This window comes from Danio rerio, chromosome 16, assembly GCF_052040795.2.
Source record: "Danio rerio strain M-AB ecotype USA chromosome 16, GRCz13ab, whole genome shotgun sequence".
NCBI classification, from domain to species: domain Eukaryota; kingdom Metazoa; phylum Chordata; class Actinopteri; order Cypriniformes; family Danionidae; genus Danio; species Danio rerio.
The window spans coordinates 52,774,308-52,795,591 of record NC_141036.1 but is presented as its reverse complement, the minus strand read 5'-3'; the positions used below and the strand labels follow the sequence as shown (position 1 = coordinate 52,795,591).

General features: G+C 35.9%; 2 protein-coding genes across 21 annotated transcripts in view; one reads left to right on the top strand and one right to left on the bottom strand.

The window, feature by feature from the left end:
• Nucleotides 1-21,284, top strand: part of LOC147840426 (uncharacterized) — a 362,844-nt gene that overhangs the window by 252,982 nt on the left and 88,578 nt on the right. The gene's annotated exons all lie outside the window — the stretch shown is intronic.
• thsd7ab (thrombospondin, type I, domain containing 7Ab) overlaps nucleotides 1-21,284 on the bottom strand; it is a 279,181-nt gene that overhangs the window by 208,088 nt on the left and 49,809 nt on the right. For 4 of the 19 annotated variants that reach the window (XR_015510184.1, XR_015510186.1, XR_015510190.1 and 1 more), the window contains exon 1: nucleotides 15,195-15,399. The gene's annotated coding sequence lies outside the window, so the exon portion shown is untranslated. 19 annotated transcript variants of the gene reach the window in all.

Sequence of the window (21,284 nt, the reverse complement as noted above, 5' to 3'; positions counted from 1 at the left end):
CTTTAGTTTAAGTCACAATTCATGGTATTAACAAACCATTAAGTAACTTGTTGGAATTATGCTAACAACGTGCTAATTTGTGCTAGAAACATAACAACAGGCTAATTCATGTTAGAAAGGTCAACAACTTTCTAATTCATGTTGGAATCATGCTAACAACATGCTAATTTAAGATAGAATCATGATAGCAACATGCTATTTCATGTTAAAAACATGACAACAAGTCAATTTATGTTAGAATCATGCTAACAACATGCTAATTCATGCTAGAATCAAATCACTTTTATTGTCACATCATCAGTAGCACGTGTGCTATGATGAGTGAAAAGCTTGGGTGCTGGCTCCAGACAGTGCAATACAGACAGTGCAAAATACTAAAACATTCAACAACATACTCAAAACAGGACAATGTAATGTCATTCTGACAACATGCTGATTTATGTTAGAATCATACTAGAATCATGCTAACAACATGCTCATTCAAATTAAAAAACATGATAACATGCTGATTCACACAAGAATAATGCTAATTCATGTTATAATCATGCTAATTAATAATAGAATCATGCTAACAACATGCTATTAATGCTGTATAATATAATGTAATATACTTTTTAATTAATGTTGCTTTTTGCCAACTTGATACTTCATTTATTTTCCTTCGGCTTAGATTCTTTATTATTGAGGGGTTGCCACAGCAGAATGAACAGCAACAACCCAGTACTGGGAAACACCCATACACTCTCGCCTTCACACACAAACACACACACACACACACACACACTCTTACGCCAACACTTGGAGAACACACAAACTCCACACAGGAATGCCAACTGCTCCAACCGGGACTCAAACCAGCGACATTCTTGCTATGAGGCCACAGTGATAACCACTGAGCCACTGTGCCGTATAATATAATTATAATATAATATAATATAATATAATATAATATAATATAATATAATATAATATAATATAATATAATATATTAATATAACATATTAATATAATAAAATATAATATAAGTTGGCGGTTCATTCCACCGTGGCGACCACTGATGAATAAAGGGACTAAGCCAAAGGAAAATAAATGAAAGAATGAATGAATAATAACATGAATTGTGTCCTGAAAAGCCAAAACAAATGAATGCAAAAAAAAAAACTATATCAATTACTCATTCATACTTTTAATGAATCCAGATAAAAAAATTTTATCAAAATGAAAAATATATGATAATATAAATTCATAAGGCGCACTAAATAAGTTCATAATTGATTTCTGATGAACATATTTTTGCATTAGGATGCTGTTCATTTAATTTAAAACACGCATCCAATCTATTATTAACTGAATCTTGCAGTTTTAACTTAAATCAGCTTTTGAAACTTGGAGTCTGTGTATTTTAGCATCACATTTTAATTAAAAGCCGGAAAGATGAACACTAATGTGGAGATTTAAAAAAAATTATTATCCAAAATTATTAAAACTGACTTGAAATAAATGCGAGATGACAGAAAGTAAATCCTATCATAACAAAAATCTAATATCCAGTCTGCTAAATAAAACCAAAATGTCACTGATAACCAATAGCGTACCGACATATCACGCATCCCTTAAAACACAAATCCAGTGTAATATATTCAACTAAATCTAAATCAATATTTATTATCTTTATAGTCTTTCCATCCAAATACAAGTTAAGTTTCCAGAAAAGTGTAAAAATGGTGTGGTAGCAGCACTCGCTCAACTAATGGAGTGAGTTTGTTCAAGAGACCTGTCGGAAAATGTCATTATTTTTCCAATTTCATCTGGTGACGCAAGCGGCTCACCTTAAACCAACCTCAGCCCGGAGCTCAAGAGGAGAAGCCAATCTGATTGAACAGTCGAGAAAATATAAAACACACACAATAAAAGCAGCAGAGCACTGAAAAGCTCATCTCCAGTGCCTGCCAGAAAGAACACAACCAGACACTTCACCTGCTGGACTAATTTATGTATTCATCTGAGTCATTAGCCTCTTACACACATACAGACCTTTCCGGTAAATTCGTTCCCGCAATTTTCCAGAAAGAGACCTTGTAACATTACTGGTAATTTGCTGGAACGCTGCTCTGTGTGAACGCAGAAGGAAAATTGCCAGTAAGATCGCGTTTATGTCTAGAACGCGCTGACGCGAGACCTAAGCCAATCAGAACATTCACATCAGCGCTGTTTATAAAAATAAAAGCCTTTGAATATTTTTAGACACATTTAGCTGCTAGTTGTTAGTCTGATAACTTTTCTATATTCCTTCGTAATGCCAACTGTGGAAAAATGATAAATTAAATGCTTATGATAATCTGCTGTTTGTTTACCTTCATGCTGTGCTTCAGTTGCTTGAAGCGTGTGCACGTGAAGTGCCGGAGTGCTCCAGTGAGCACCAGCACACACACACACACACACATTACTGTATGTACATCTCAAAATGCGAAAGTGTTCCTCCATGTTTTCATCGAAGTTGTTCACAATACTTCTCCATTCACAGAATTTGTAATTTAGTTATACGTGTCAACATTAAGCTGTGGTTAGTGCATCTGCCTTTGGATGTCTCTGGTACAAAGCTTTGAATGCTAAAGCTTTAAACAAAATTGAAATCATCAACAAAAGCCGGACCCCTTGTTTACAAACACAAGTTCAGCCGTTAAGAGCTCGTTTCTGGTGAATGATGTCAGAGTTTACTGGCATTTTGGAATAGATGTGTGAATGTTTTTTTTTTGGAAAAATTCCAGAACGTCCTTGCCTGTGTGAACAGCGCTTTTTTGAATTTACTGGTAAAGTCGTACTGGTATCACTGTGTGAAAGGGGGTTTAACACTTGGGGCCCTATCATATACCTGGCGCAGTAAGGCGCAATACGAGTTTTTGCGCAATTTGTTGCTATTTTCAGACCAGCGCAACCCTAATTTTTCACATTTTGCACTACGTTGTTTAAATAGCAAATCCATTTGCGCCACTTTGTAGACTTATGGATGTGGTGGTCTAAAAATGAGGTGTGTTAAGGCACACTGTTGGTGCATTGCTATAATGAGGAACTAAAATAGACTGCGCTACTGACCAACTGAATGCAGGTCTATAGTCCAGCGTAGACCGCGTTAGTCATGCACCAATGCAGGTTCAAATGCTTAATACACACAGGATGTACAGCAATACACTAATATCTTTACATATGGAATAAAATTAAAGGATTAAAATGTTTTAAAAATTATTATTTACTACATAAATATAAAAACCACTGCTTTCTTGCCTTCATCTTGGGGGCTTTTTTCACTTTATTCATGACAATTTGCATATGTATAATTCTATTATTATTAGCAGTATTATTTATTACATGCATATTTACATTTGTTTTAATAAAAAAACAAGCTTAGATTCGTCCACCGGTCGGGTTTTGAAGACGTACAGTATGTATCAATATATGCGGCATAAGAATAGGATGTGTGTTTGGACATAACTCTTTGTATAACTCATAACTATAACTCTATAACTCATTAATATTGTTCATTTATTCATTTGCTGGAAATTAGAACTGAATTTAGAAATAGCTTTGAAACAAATCTTTGCATCTAACAAGCTAAATTAAATATGTAGGCTAATGAGTGTCTTCAGTGGATTCTATTTCCACTGTTTCCTTACTCCACGAAAGTAAAGGAGTAAAGTAAGGTGTAAAAATAAAGTAAAAACAAAGTAAAGAGGCTGAGAGAAGGAGGCTCATTCTTTATCATTGCACTGCAGATGGTCTGTTTAACTGTTTTCTCGCTAGTAAAGTGTTCAGCTTTTCCACTTACAAATTTCACCATGTAAATAGCAAATGCGCCAAAGCGCTACACAACTGACACTTAAAGGGAATGGGAGATGAGACTCTGATTAGCTTAATGCGCGTTATGCGCAAAACACACCCAAAACTCATTAAAAGAATAAACACAACCCTGTTAGACCATGCGCTGGGGCACAGAGCACATTTTTCCATCCCTAAAAAAAAGGGATTCAGTGAATTCGGACACGCCCTTAATGCTTTTGGGCCATGCTCTTTAGACTTTGGACCTAGATCCTTAAAATAGAGCCTTAGAAATGCAGAGTTAATCTTTTTGACTATTGATTTCTTTAAAATTTAAAAACTTTGCTATAATAAAACCCATACACCTGTTTTTTTCGTAAATGTGTGCAAATTTTTGTCATTCATGTTCCTTGGCTTAGTCCCTTATTTATCAGGGGTTGCCACAGCGGAATGAACCACCAACTATTCCAGCAAATGTTTTACACAGCAGAAGCCCTTTCAGCCACAACCTACAGTAGCACTGGGAAACACAGATACACTCTCGCATTCACACACTACAACCAATTCAGTTCATTCAATTCGCCAACTGTATAGCGCCTGTTTTTGGACTGTGGGGAAAACCGGAGGAGACTGAGGAAACCCACACCAATACAGAGAGAACATGCAAAATCCACACAGAAATGCCAACTGGCTCAGCCAGGACTTAAACCAGCAACCTTCTTGCTGTGAGGCGACATTGCTAACCACTGAGCCACTGTGATGCCTTTTTTATGACATAAATCTCCCATGGGTTCAGCAAGAGACATACAGTACAATTCTTAATACCCTGGGTTCACTTTAAAGGGTTAAAGTGAGGATAGAGCAGTCAGGCATATGGAGGTCTCCTGTCCGCTCAGGTTATTCACCTCAGAGACCCCATGACAGCTGGTAAAAGCAGCTTTGCTTTTGTCTTAAATCAGCAGAGAGAATTCCCTCAGGAGACACTGAGCACCATAATGACAACTATAACACACAGAACAGGTATTTTTTGGGGTAATTTAGTGAATTTACAGAAAGTACTTGTGACAAATGTCAGGAAATGTTACTTCGTTATGGCAAATTACATTCTGGCATAGTGTTGAGATGTGGAGGGGGTTAATGTCCATCAGAGGTCATGTAGGACAGTGGCTGAGTATTATGACTCAGCCTAATGAGAGCTGACATTAACACTGAGGACAGAGGGTATACGAGTGTATACTGTGAACAACATACAAACACATCCGAAGTACACTGACACACATCTTTGGTTTGCCCTAAATCACTGATTTTGAAAATATCTCAGACTGATTATCATACATAAAGCTATACAAGAACTCAAGAGTTGTTGACCTTTTCTATAAATACAGCAATAACTAAAACCATAAAATATCTCTTTAAGATTCTATGATGTATAAACAAAACAAAACAGAACTTTTAGAAAAAAATAAAAAAAATTAAATAAAACTTTTCGAAAAAGGTTTTGAAGATATAAACAAAACTTAAAACAATAAAACTAAACTTTTGAAATAAAACTTCAAAAATTGTAACTAAAGTAAAGTAAGCTACGCTAAACTAAAGTAAAATTAGCTAAGCTAAATTAAACTAAGTTAAGCTAAATTAAGCAAACCTAAACTATTGGAAGAAAACTGAAAAAAACTCATCAAAACAAAACAAAACAAAGCTTTAGAGAAAGCAATTTTTTTTAAACAAAACATAAAATAATAAAACAAAACAAAATTAAACTTTTGGAAGAAAACTTAAAAATTTTAAACTAAAACAAAAAAATAAAACTAGACCAAGATAAGCTAATCTACACTATACACTACACCCTGTGCTTAATTTGTAAATGAATCACTTCCAAAACAAAACCTGGAAATAAAAGTTACCGTGACCGACGTCCACCACACATTTTTAGTTTTCCCAGAACATGACGTCATTCAATGGTGATAGCGCAAAATGGCTAAAGGGTCTTTAATTTTTTTGTGCTCTATATTGTTATAGGTCAGCCATGGTTAATAAAAATATGTAGCTACGAACATAAATTGTATGAACAATCCTAATTCAGTTCACTTTACTATTGTGCGCAAAGTGGAAAAACAACTAATTCAATGACTCAGAAAGTTACTTCTGGCATGTTTTCTGGCTGACTTGACTCACTTTGCTTGTCTCCCGCTATCCTGATCCATTCGCGTAGCTAAATCTTCTCAAGATCTCATTTGATCAGCCTCATTATTAGATTTACTCCCGGTTTTTAAAAATGAAAATATACTTGATTGCCTCTTTGCCATTTTGAAAATGTAAATATTATTTAGATAGGCCACTACGCAATTATATATTTTTTGCTGCTCACTCCATGCAAAAAAATTACCAGCACTGAAAGTGATTGTAAACATAAGAAAGCTGATTGCTTAATACACAGAGGATATACAGCAATATGCAAATATCTTTACAAATGAAAAAGAATCAAAGGATCAAAATATTACAAGAATTATTACTTTCTACATGAATATAAAAACCACTGCCTTCATCATCTTGGGGGCTTTTTATAGTTTATTCAAGACAATTTGCTTTGGTATAATGATATTATTTTTAGTATGAGTATTTATTATAAGCATATTCATATTTGTTTTTATTCAAAACAAGCTTAGATTTGTCCACCTGTCAAGGTATTGGACCATATGGGGCACAGCATATGTATTTGGATATAATTAATAATCATAATCCCTCATAATCATAACAAATAATAATTTTTTGACTACACTTTGTTATTATTGTTCATTTATTTGTTTGCTGGAAATTAGAACTGAATTTAGAAATAGGTTTGAAGCAAATCTTTGCGTCTAACAAACTAAATTAATTATATAGGTTAATGGATGTCTGTGTGAACAACTAGTATCCTTCTCCGCGAAAGAGAGAAAGTTAAAGTAACGGCCGGTTGGAGGAGGCTCGTTCTTCATCTTCGTGCTGCAGATGCTCTGTTTAAATCAAATCACTTTTATTGTCACATCATCAGCAGCACGTGTGCTATGATGATTGAAAAGCTTAGTAGAACTGTTTTCTCACTAGTGAAGCATTCAGTTTTTCCACTTACGAAGTTCACCATGTAAATAGCAAATGTGCCATGGCGCGACGCAACTGACTCTTAAAGGGAATGGGAGATGAGACTCTGACTGGTTTATTCTCAAAACACACCTATAACTCATTAAGAGAATAAGCTCAACCAACTAAACAAAACTAAACTATTGAAAAAAACAAAAACATCTGAAACAAAACAAAACAAAACACCTTTACAAGACAGTTTTGAAAAAAAAACTGGAAAAAAACAGAAATCTTAATAAAAGGTTTGCATACATCTATAATTAAATAAAAAAAACTGTAAGTAAATAAATAAATAAATACTTTCGAATTATGCATGGAAGAGAGCCCCTCAAAATTAAACTGTGGACTTATTATGGGTATAATATTTAACTTAGAGTAATGGCAAACTGAATACAATAAATTCTAAGCAACATAAATCACAAACAGTGCATGTTTTGCAGTCCTCTAATTATTTTGCAAAACAGATTTAAGACCAGAGTTTGCATATAGAGACAGACTAAGACATTTTATAATTGAATATTCATTCATTTTTCTTCAGCTTAGTCCTTATTTATTAGGGGTTTCCACAGCAGAATGAACTGCCAGCTATTCCAGCATATGTTTACCATTGTGCAACTTAGTACAGGGAAACACCCACACACACTCAATCAATCAATCAGTCTTTTCAAGTCATGTCTTTGGACTATGGGGAAAGAACCAAATTAAAAACAATTAAAATCTAGTATCATCTTATTTTCCGGAAAAAAAAGAAGATATTGAATAATTCAATCAACGAGAGATGAAAGAACTTTCAATGTGAGCCATAAACTGACTTTGTTTTTCAACATACACACTTTCCCCCAGCATTTGCAAACAATGTTTTACAGCACAATATTAAACACACCACAGCAGCTGAAGTCTAATATATTCCATGGCATTTGCAAATGTTCTTAATCCAGCCAGAAACAACTCAGCACACCGCAATAAACAAGAAAAACGCAGGCAACCTCAGTGCATGGCGGCGTGTGTAAATGGGGCACTGCTGACTAAGAAGAGGGTTTTTGTGCTGCAGTCTTCAGGCCAGAGGGAGATGCAATGCAGAAACGCCGCCGGGGACCAGAGAAAGAGGACGGAAGTGGGAGAAACTCACCCCAGGACCAGTGCACCAAAAGCCAGAGGCGCAATGTGGGTCAAGACGGAGCGGCCGATCACATCCGATTAGAGGCAAACAATCACGGCTGCGGGCTGAACTTCTCTGATCCACTGACACTTCAAATCAGCCGCCGTTTGATTCGCGCCGCGAATGCAACATGACATTTTGGAGAGGAGGATCATTCATAAAGCAGAAATGTGAATCTTTAGAAGCGCCGGCCAGCAAGAATTGATTTTGTGAATTGTTTGAGGCATTTATTTTTCTTGGAAAGTGCACTTGCGTTGTTTTTCTTTAATATAAATGCCAGTTGGTTTCACATGTTGTCATCGAATGCAGTGACGTTTTGACATTTTAACAGCGACTTAAGTGTTCAGATGGTTTTTGGGTGTTTTAATATTCAGTTCTGCTGTAAAAACAACCCTTAGAGAGATTTGAAGGCAGGTTTAGAAATGATTTGGGCCAAATGTATAAGAACATTGTGTGTTTAATAAAGCATATAACAAAATAATTATTAGAATTATACGCAAAAGACTTTCGAGGGATGTAGTAGACACGCATTTAGGCTCGCTTTTCACTTCTTATTTACTTTAAACCCCACATTTCACTCTACCTTTGCTTGCAACTGGATAATGTCTTTACAGTACACTGCTTAACTGCAAATTATAATCAAAATCATAAATACAAAGCGGAGCAGAGAAGGGAGGCAAATGGAGACAAGGGCACGGAAGTTAGCATCATGGCTATCGCCAAACTCTAAGAGGACCACCAAGCCGCTCTCTTAGCTGACTTTAGAAATACAGTTTTAGCATTCAAGGAAAAACTAGATTAAATCTAGACTACCATGACAGAGCATAAATCAAAAACCACCACGCTTGAAACCAACGCAAATTCACTAGATGACAATCTCTTGAAGCGACTTTCACAATGCTACCGGAAAGAATTATACGCAAAAATGTGCTTTTAAAATGCAAACAAATGTAAAATAACACACAAAAGTGAGACATTTAACTGCTTAAATGTTCTAAGGAACATTAGCTTAGTATTTTTTATAAATTTAAGCGAATTGAAGGTAAAACAACTAAAGTTACCCTCAGAAATGTGAAGTCCCTTTTAACATTTCCGGGTTGCTCAGTAGCGAAAGTCGATCATAGGGGGGTAAACTTAGAGCGCAGTGAATGGGAGAGTACATCATTTTTTTACAACTGTATTTGCTGAAATAATAAAAGAAAGTCTCAGCCCCTTAGATGCTGTATTATAAACATTTTGCATAAGCGGTACTTTTGTAATTTGATGCAAAGATGGTGTAATACATACAGTTTAAAGTCAGAATTATTCGGTCCCCTGTTTGATTTTTTCCCCAAATTCTGTTAAACAGATATTTTTTTCAACACATTTCTAAACATAATAGTTTTTATAACTAATATCTAATGACTGATTTATTTTATCTTTGCTATGATGACAGTAAATAATATTTGACTGAATATTTTTCAAGACACCTCTATACAGCTTAAAGTGACATTTAAAGGCTTAACTAGGTTAATTAGGTTAACTAGGCAGGTTGGGGTAATTAGACAAGTTATAGTACAACGATGGTTTGTTCTGCAGACTATTGAAAAAAAAATGTCTTAAAGGGGCTAATAATTTTGTCCTTAAACTGTATATACATACATTAAAATGTTCATACAATTTCATTCCTACTGGTAAATGTACATTATATACGTAAGCTATGATGACTTTCACCTTGATATTTTAGCGCGGGTATATACCCGACCGGTGAGCTGTCAGACAAAAAAGTGCCCTTCTGAATCAAATCAGCAGGATGCCTGTCTTTAATTGCAGTTCAGCAGTTTCACTTTAACTCATGAACTTTTTATTCATGCCCACATAACAAACTGGGGTATTAGACGCAAATAAGGAGTGAGGACTAGTGAGAGTGTTATGGAATTTAATAACGCATGACAAATGGAAAGAAAAAAAACTTTCATTTCATTTTCATTTCAAAAACCGCATTTCACCATGTGTGTTTGTGTGTGTGGGTGGGTGTGTGTGTGTGTGTGTGTGTGTGTGTGTGTGGTCCTTTACTGACAGCCGCGTGTGTGGATCTTGTCGCAAAATATGACGAAAAGTCCTGCATGACAGTAATAGTTTGATTGCGGTGTTTACTTTAATAATGTCACTAATATATGCAAACTCCACATCTTAATTCCATTTCTGTTTAGTTCAGTGATGACTTTAGTCAGATTAAAGTGATCAAAAAAAACAAGGAAATTGCTGTGTGAAGCTTATGTAGGCCTACAGGTTAAAATTCCTGTTTAACTGAGTAAACAGTTAGTAAACACAAGTATCTTATTGAAAATCATTTATTTTCATTACCAATTATAATAGTAGAACAGTTTCTCAAGCAGTTTGTGATGCATTTTGAAAACAGGAGATGAGCCCCTGGTCTAATGCGCACCTGGCTTGAGAAACCCGTTCTCAAAGACTTATTATTTGGGTAGAGCACATATTCTGAATGCCTTTGGCAAAATTCAAATGAGCCATTTTAATCTAGATTAATTCAGAGAATAATCTAGATTAAAAAAAAAGGAATCTATGCCCACCTATTATATATATATATATATATATATATATATATATATATATATATATATATATATATATATATATATATATATATATATATATATATACTGTCCTTAAAGGCTGAAAAACTTTTATTATTATAATTTGGTCTCATTTATAGGAGCCTCAAGAAAAACATACTTTTATATTTTTCAGAAACTTGGAACATAATTTAAGTCTGAAGCGGTTAAACATGCAATGAACTTCTGACTTATTTAACAACGTTTTATCTTTTAAAAACGTTATAAGCCAAATACGTGTTAAGCTTGTCATCATACTCTTCTAAAAAGTCCAAATATCTTTTTGGAGACAGTTCAAATATGCATCTATGCGCAAGGTTTTACTTTCATCACTTGATGCGCAGTCTAAATGATGACGGAAATGACAGTAATTTAAGGATTAGACGCTCATCAGCCACGTCGGTGAGATAAGACAGCATTTCTCCAGCTTTCGCACTCTAACAGAGACAAAGACGCCGGCGGTAGAGATTATTATTATACTGACGCCTCACAGCAACACATTTAAAGGTCATGCATTTCAGTCTGTGACTTTACATTTACATCTACATAATATTAAAGAGAAAATCTGACTTGGTGTCGCGTTGGGCCCACTAACTGCGTGAATATGATTATATCAATGAATGCCAGAACATCATTTATATATAAGGCAACTGTTTATGAGTTTATACTGAGATATAAGACTGTGTCTGCTCGCATTAGTGCAGTCATTAGTCACACTCGCTTTGAACCGAGGGGAAAGACTTCTTTGAATGCCTTTTATAGCTGGAATATTGTGTTCTTCATAAATACGTGCAAGTGCTCACCGTATCTTATTATTTTGAAAAATCATTTATGAGAATATACAAAGCTTAGAATATTAAACGTGCAAAATACATTCTTGGACTCAATCGTTTGTTTTTATATGCAAGATGGATGCATTTGCTTGGCATTTTAATTGATTTTCATGACAAATGTCTGCAAATAGCATCTATGGTTCTTCTAAAGTACACAGTTATGAATTACTAATTTATTTATGCATCTAGTTTTTTAAATAATATGTGATCTAACAAAATTTCTATCTATTTTAATTTAATTTAACTTAAAGTTAATTAATTAATTTTATTTGATAATAATAAGAAGAAGAATAAATATATAACGAATAAAATAAATAATATAATAAATTACTTTCCACCATTTATCAGAGGTCGTCACAGAAGACTGAACTGCCTATTACTCCATTCACAACCAATACTAATTAAATTTAAATTAAATTAAATTAAATTAAATTAAAAATTAAATTAAATTAAATTAAAATTAAATTAAATTAAATTAAATTAAATTAAATTAAATTAAATTAAATTAAAAATAGATCACATTTTGTTAAATGTATTCCCGTAAACATTAAATTAAATTAAAAATGATAAAATTAAATTAAGGTAATCACATTTCCCATTTCCCACATGTATTCCCTAAAAAATAAAATCAAATAAAATATTATAAAATATTTAAATGATCACATCTCGAGACATTATTCATTCATTCATTCATTTTCTTTTCAGCTTAGTCTCTTTATTAATCTGGGGTTGCCACAGTGGAATGAACTGCCAACTTATTCAGCACGTTTTTACACAGCGGATACCCTTCCAGCCATAACCCATCTCTGGAAAACACCCACACACACACACCCATTCACACTTATACATCCGGACAATTTAGCCTACCTAATTCACCTGTACTGCATGTCTTTGGACTGTGGGGGACCCGGAGAAAACCCACGCGAACGCAGGGAGAACATGCAAACTCCACACTGAAACGCCAACTGACCCACCCGAGGCTCGAACCAGCGACCGTCTTGCTGTGAGGCGACAGCACCACCCACTGCGCCACTGCGTCACCTCTCGAAACATTATATGGTAAGCAATTTGGTAAATGCATTCATTCATTTGTTATCCTTTGGCTTAGTACTTTTTTCATCAGGGGTTGCCACAGGAATGTACAGTACTGCCAATTTACACAGCAGATGACCTACCATCTGCAGCCCAGTACTAGGAAACTAACTTTTGGGTGAAACTGAAACCCCCGGAGAAAACCCATACAACCACGGAGAGAACATGCATACTCTACACAGAAATGCCAACTGACCCTGCCAGGACTCGAACCCAGCGACCTTCTTGGTGTGAGGCGACAGTGCTAACCACTGAGCCACCGTGTCACCCCTTGGTAAATACATTCCCTGTAATACATTCCCTGCATATTGTTGAGTGTACAAAATGCATACGGCAACAACAGCAAAAAAAGTATACGAATAATACATTTGGTTATTGTCATCTCTCACTCCATGGGCACAAATAAACCAACCAGCAGCCAGTGCTGAGTTTATTATTCTGCACAGCATTAGTAACAGAAGACACAGAGGATCGCGGTGCAATAAATTCATGTCAAACCCTGGAACTGAACGCAATGGGTGAATAATTCATAATTGAGAGCTGCCGCCTCTATAGCTCATGAGATGATGAGTAAACCATAATACTATGGCAGAAAGTGCCAGAAAACAGTATAGATGCATGAAGAGTCCAGAAGGCCAACATTGATTAATACAGTGTATTTACATGACGTGTACACATAATATTGCATCAAAAATTTACTGGGTTATCCAATCAATAGTGAGCAATAGTTTTCCACCCACTTCATCAGTAATTTTATCAATACTTGGACATTATAAAAACTAAGATATTAAATATGCAATAAATTAGCCCACTTTTTTTTTTTTTTTTTACATAAAACACCATTCGTACATCTAAAAATTAATCAGTTCTGACATCATTAACCAGTAGTGACCTCTAAACAGCTGCACTGGTATTTTATAAGAAAAATATAATTATTGCAAGCGTGGATTTGAAACAAAGACATACACTCACTGGCCACTTTATTAGGTACACGTGTCTAATTGCTTGTTAACAATTTTCTAATCAGCCAATCATATGGCAGCAACTCAATGCATTTAGGCATGTAGACATGTTCAAGATGATCTGCTGCAGTTCAAACCGAGCATTAAAATGGGAAAGAAAGGTGATTTAAATGACTTTGAATGTGGCATGGTTGTTGGTGCTAGACGGGCTGTTCTGAGTATTTCAGAAACTGCTGATCTACTGAGATTTTCACGCACAACCATCTCTAAGGTTTACAGAGAATGGTCTGAAAAAGAGAAAATATCCAGTGAGTGGCATCTCTGTGGGCGCAAATTGTTTGTTGAGGTCAGAGGAGAATGGCCAGACTGGTTCCAGCTGATAGAAAGCCAACAGTAACTCAAATAACCACTCGTTACAACCGAGGTCTGCAGAAGAGCATCTCTGAATGCACAACAAATCCAACATTGAGGCAGATAGGCTACTGCAGCAAAAGACCACACCGGGTGTCACTCCTGTCAGCTAAGAACAGGAAACTGAGGCTACAATTCACACAGGCTCACCAAAATTGGACAATAGAAGATTGAAAAAACGTTGCCTGGTCTGATGAGTCTCGATTTCTGCTGTGACATTCGGATGATAGAGTCAGAATTTGGTCTCAAGAGCATTAAAGCACGGGTCCATCCTGTCTTGTATCAACGGTTCAGACTGCTGGTGTTGGTGTAATGGTGTGGGGGATATTTTCTTGGCACGCTTTGGGCCCAGTAGTACCAAATGAGCATTGTGTCAACGCCATAGCCTACCTGAGTGTTGTTGCTGGCCATGTGCATCCCTTTATGACCACAGTGTACCCATCTTCTGGGATGACACAGCATGTCATAAAGTGTGAATCATCTCAGACTGGTTTCTTGAACATGACATTGAGTTTGCTGCACTAAAATGGCGTCCACAGTCACCAGAGTTCAATCCAATAAAGCACATTTGGAATATAGTGGAATGGGATATTAGTTTTAAAGGTGTGCAGATGACAAATCTGCAGCAACTGCGTGATGCAAGCATGTCAATATGGGCCAAAATCTCTGGGAATATTCCCAGAACCTTGTTGAATCTATGCCACAAGGTATTAAGGCAGTTTTGAAGGCAAAAGTGGGCCCAACACAGTACTAGTAAGGTGTACCTAATAAAGTGGCCGCTGAGTGTACAGTATATGATAATGTGACAAAAAGAGAAAGGTACAAGACTGTGGAGAGCTACAAAAGGTCAATCCAAATGGTCAGTGTATTTCATGTCTACTTGAAGCTTGTTAACATCAGATTTGCCACAATCTAGATCAACCAGATTAAAAATAAATAAATCACTTCAGCTTAGAAGTGCTAAAAGTGAACATTGATTAGTTGACGCATTGAGCCGAAAACACCTAAAATGTAAAAAAAAAACTGCTTTTCCCCTTCCAGCACTAAAATGTTAAATGTTCCTGCTAATTTCAACCCAGAGCGTGTATGTGTCAAATAAAACTGCGAATCCGAACGCATCGCATCTGCTGATCTGAGCTAAATTAAGACAAGCGTCATCCTAAAAATAAAAATAATTGAAAAAGAAAAAAACTCGCACGTTTCTTTTATCTTCGGGGAGCTCAGTTGAAATAAGATTGAAGAGGCGGACAGGCCTGTGATAAGCAGAGCAGATAAAAATAGGCTCTCCGGGGAGCGTCTGGTGTTAAGATGCGGTGTGTCTTTAGCCCTGTCCTCACCTCCTCTCTCCTAATGGACTGAAGGCTGACAGACGCTCGCCAGGCCCTTTCAGTTCACACACAAATCTAATCATTCGACTCCAATGTGTACCGAAGGAAACACATGTGCATGACCACCTGACCACCTAATGCTGATTCTGATTGGCTGCTTTTTACTGTAGTTCAAGACTTGTGTTGCCAAGACTTGTGTTGCCAAGCTTTGCGCAAATGTGCTGTTTGTTTTGTTCAGTGTATGCAAATGCAGCACTAGGGTCCAAGACAAATTTCCCCAACACTGTAAAAATATCTGTTAATTAACAGTTTCCATATTTTGTGATTAACAGTTGGTTTTTTTTTGTTTTGTTTGTTTATTTACGGGTGTAAATTGATTTATGGGATGTTGATCTCTCCTCTGTCGACTTTTGATGTTGAAAATTAAAGTCTACCGTTTAACAAAGTGACTTTGGACATTTTAGTATTTTGAAATTGAAATAATATAATGCATAAGAAATAATAAATACCTGTAGATAGAAATGAGTCTGTAAAATGGCAGAACATGCACTGGCAGTTTATTACAAGGTTTTTGTAGTGTAATATTTAATACCAGCCAAGACAATATATCATTTTAAACTATTAAACATGTCAATAGGTTCCAGGTTAAAAGTTGTTGGAAGAAAGATCAAGCTCCCAAAATACAATTTAAAAACAGATATAAACTCAAATAAACTTACTGCCTGCTTGTATTTCAAGACTTGTGTTGCCAACTTCCAAGCTTGGCACAAGTTAATGCACTTGTAAGCAGAATGTAGGTACATTAGGTAGTATACAAAATAAAATAAAATAAAATGGTATTAAATATATACTTGAATTGCAATATTTTATTGATCAGATCAGTTTTATTGTTTAATAATTCATAAAAATAATAATATTATGTTGTTTTATTTATCCAGGCAAGCTTTGACAATAGTATATGTAATTGCCAAATATGATGAGACATATATGAATTTAAAATCACAAACACTGTATGTATCAGATGCAAGAGCCTCTGCAAAAGTGTCTTCTAAAATGAGCATTTTTATCATGCTACTTTTTCATTTAAATAAAACATTAATTTTATCATAACTGTCTGAAAAAAATAAATATTGTAAGCATAAACAATCAAGTAATCATAAATAAAGGAAATTTTCAAGTAAAACGCGGCATTTTTGGCTTACAGGGGGTAATGAGTTTGTTATGAACACAAAACAAATTTTTAACATTATTTTACATATTTACTGGAAACAGACTTATTTTTATTTTTTACATATCATGGTATAAAAACGCTACTAAAATTGTCAAATTGTTAAAGAAGGATCAAAAAAATAACCTTAAAAATAAATAAAAATGCATTTGAATGAATGGATGGATGGATAGAAGGATGAATGGAAACACTATAAAAGTAGAGAAGGATGAATGGATGGATGGACGGACTGACGGATAGATGGATGGAAGGGAACAATACAAAAATAAACGCAGAGATGGATGGATGGATGGATGGATGGACGGATGGACGAATGGATAGATGATTGATGGGAACAATACAAAAATAAATGCAGAGATGGATGGATGGATGGATAGATAGATGAAAACAACATAAAAGTAGAGATGGATGGATGGATGGATGGATGGATGGATGGATGGATGCATGGATGGATGGACAGATGGACGGACAGATGGATGGATGGAAACAATACAAAAATAAACGCAGAGATGGATGGATGGATGGATGGATGAATGGATGGACGGACTGACAGATAGATGGATGGAAGGGAACAATACAAAAATAAACGCAGAGATGGATGGATGGATGGATGGATGGATGGATGGATGAAAACAACATAAAAGTAGAGATGGATGGATGGATGGATGGATGAATGGATGGATGGACAGATGGACGGACAGATGGATGGATGGATGGGAACAATACAAAAATAAATGCAGAGATGGATGGATGGATGGATAGATAGATGAAAACAACATAAAAGTAGAGATGGATGGATGGATGGATGGATGGATGCATGGATGGATGCATGGATGGATGGACAGATGAACGGACAGATGGATGGATGGATGGGAACAATACAAAAATAAACGCAGAGATGGATGGATGGATGGATGAATGGATGAAAACAACATAAAAGTAGAGATGGATGGATGGATGGATGGATGGATGGATGGATGGATGGATGGATGGATGGATGGATGGATGAATGGATGGATGGAAACAACAGGAAAACAAAAAGTAGAGAAGGATGGATGGACAGATGAACAGATGGATGAAGTCAAAAGAAAAAGAAAAGTATAGGAGGATGGATGGATGGATGAAAACAACAGGAAAACAAAAAGTAGAGAAGGATGGATGGATGAATGGAAACAACAGGAAAGTAAAAGTAAAGAAGGATGGATGGGCGGATGAATGGATGGATGGATGGATGGATGCAGGGATGGATAGAAACAATAGAAAAAATAAATATGGATGGATGGATGGATGGATAGAATTATTAAAGCAACACTTCACTTTTTTAATTTCAATGCTCCTCCAAGTTACGTTGAACAGTCATATCTCACTAGAATTTTTTTCTGTCAGTCTTAAGAGGTATCAAGAGTCAGGCTTGAAATGATAAAATATTATTGAAACTCTTTGGTCATTATTGATAGAGATGCTAACGGTCTATTCAGACTAAATGATTTATGCTAAACTAAGATAAGCTAAAAGTGCTCCCGCCAGACCCAGCGATTGACTGATAGGATTCAAAAATGGAAATACTCAACTAACTCCAAGGGAGCTATAAAATTAGCATATTTTCCAAAAAAAAAAAAAGGGTGTTCCTTTAAACAGTAATATATATTTAGTTTTTACTGACCACATATTGAATGAAATGACCACTGTAATCCAGGAAGGCAAAAGCTATACAGTTACAATCCAGCTCTGAAACTGATCCTCAAAAAACACAATATATCCAGGAAAAAGGAGACACACTGGAACTCAACAACAGAGTGTTGTTTACGGTAGACTGAGCTCTCAGAGCGCTTCAAATCAAGCACAACTCCAGCCATTGTAGCTGAAACACTCTAATGGATGCGTCAGCCTTTCAAGTGCTGCGAGGGAACAACTTTAAAGAGAGAATAAGGCAGTGTTGTGGGAGATCACAAGTACAGACGACAAACATCTTCCTTCAAATCATTTCCACGCAACATTCGGCTTTAAATCGGCCATATTTCAACACCAGCGTGATTTACACGTGAAGCAGGTCAGGACAGGGATGTTTCTTGAGCCCATTAAAGGAGTTTTACGCTGTCATACACATAGAATTTTTCTGCGCTATGACAAACTCTTGCATTAGATAATGAGATCATTACATCAGAGGGAGGATGTGCATCTTTAACAAACTCCTCCTGACTTTGATTTGAGGAGCTTCAGTCATTAGTTTGCATTACATTTAGTCCCGTTCGTCATCTTGTCTTATCTCATGTCGCGGGTGTGACAAATTGAAGGAATATTCCAGATTATGTACGACAAAGTCAACATGACAAGCTGTAAGCAACTCATATAGTTGTGTAATCTGATTAAGGGTGTCACGATCCTCCAAATCCTCGATTCGATCACATTTTCGATTCTAAAGGCACGATTTGATTCGATTTTCGATTATGAATAATTAATTAATTAATGACCAATTAATTATTTGTAGCCTGCCGTTTAAACTACCTGGCCTGCATGGTCTTTGTTTTACCCATAAACAAATCATACAGTAAATGAATAAAGGCAAGATACACACATAATTACCACCTGTCAATCACTTTTTCTGCGGTACTCGTGAATAGGCAGTGATCTGTGTCGTTATAATGGCGTCGGTAAAAAAGACACAAAACCAACAGGAACCAGCCAACAGTATCTAAGGTGTTCGCTAAAATGACTAAGTACAAGTGAGTGAAAGATTGAAGCAGTCCTCTGACTGCCTGGACCTGCTGTCTCGAGCGCATGGCTGTGTGTGCGTCTGTGTCTGTGTGGTCACGTGATGTGCATTTTCAGAGGCAGAGAGGAAGGAGGGCTGCTCAGAAATGCCACACGCCACTGTGGAAGTCGAATCGTTGTCGTTTTAAAATGCCATTTAAAAACAAAGACAGTGTAAACAGGGCCTGAGTGTGTACTTTTCGCGAGCGGATTTGCAACCGGGGCGGGCGGAGGATCGCGATGCCAGTGTTGTCTATCGGACGAACCGTAGGTAATACGTACATAGCAGAGCTTGCAAACTGTGTTTTTTTTTGTCGACAACACGAACGTTGTCAACATAACTCACTGGAAATCCAAAATGCTTAAACACCGGCGACTTCATTGAAAGAGGAGAGGGTTTAAGTTCTGTCGACGGGTCTCCTGCTTCTGCAGTTTAACAAGCACTTCAACAAGCCTGTTTTTTTCCCGCTTGGCAAGCCAAGCTGACCTGACATGGGGGCGTGGCAGCATCGACGATTCTATTTTTTGATTCGATAATCGAAATTGTGCATAAATTTTGATCGATTTCGATTAAAAATCGAAATCGTGACACCCCTAAATCTGATATATCAAAATCAAGTGAAAATGGCAGGATTTTTTGGCATAGATGAAACTTAAAATAAATGGTGAGAATGTGCAGATCATCTAAAAAACGATTAATTATTTTAGTTAACACTTTAGTTTAAGTAACAATTAATTAACAATTAGCTTAACACCTGCCTCTTATTAAGATGTTAAATGCTTTTTACAAGATTTAAAATAAATTTTCTGATGTCCCTAGAGTGTGAATGTGACGTTTCAGCTCAAAAATACCACTTAAATAATGTTTATAACTCTTTGAAACATCCCCTTTTAGGATTTGAACCTAATTGTGCCATTTGTGGTGACTGTCACTTTAAATGCAATTTAGATTCGAAATCAACAATAACATCTTATGCTAATAAGGGAGAGATTGTCACTAATGGGCGGGGCTTACCCCATCTGATGACACGTAAAATGTGAGAACGTCAATCAAAGTGTTTCTGCAGACTGTTTTTATCTGTGTGATGATAAAAAATCAATTATTCAATTTTTACCAATAGAGGCTGGTTATATTCACAGACTGTCGCTACACAACTGTGTTTAAAACCCTTATTAAAGTGATTTTTGCATAATAGGTCCACTTTAATAACAATTAATAAACAGCTGATTAGCAATTTATTGAGTCTTAATGTTTTGCTCATGGTTTGTTAATAGCATGAATTATACATTAAAATTAAGTGTGACCATTAAATTATATAAAAATTAAGAGTAAACCCATTGTAATTTCTAACTGTTTTGTTGACTTAACCTAATTTTGATAATTATCCATAGTTCATTTACTTAATAATTGCTGAAAGAGCAACAGGGTTACGATCAATCCCAATTTTATTTTATTTGCTTCACTTAAAAAAAATGTGTTTGCTGTTTGTCCAAACTAGGTGTGTAAAATTAGTTAAAACAACACAATTCTTATGTTTTTAACTGAATTATTTCATGTTCAATTAACTTAAAAACTAATACATTAACTCAACTCCTTCATGTTGTCCTAACACAAATCAATTGTGTGAAACCCAGCATTTTTTACAGCCTTGAAACAGTGTGAAGGAGCATGGATAGAAAAATCCCCCTAAGAAATGGGACACCTATAAAGTTGCAGTCACACTTGACTTTTCTCCCCGTAGACTTCCGGAAACGCAGGGTCATGCGTTAAGTTTTACAGGTCGCTGCTGTGCAAAGTTCAAGCTTGGTGAACTCTGACCTGTGAAATCACATCATTTGACTGCGTGAGACCAATCGAGGATCAAACCATGACCTCTCTGGACAGAAATTTAAAACATGGAGCAATCGCTCGCTTTAATATTCTCTAATAATATTGCTTAATCCCGCCTTTTTTCGCAGCGCCATACAAAAGGAT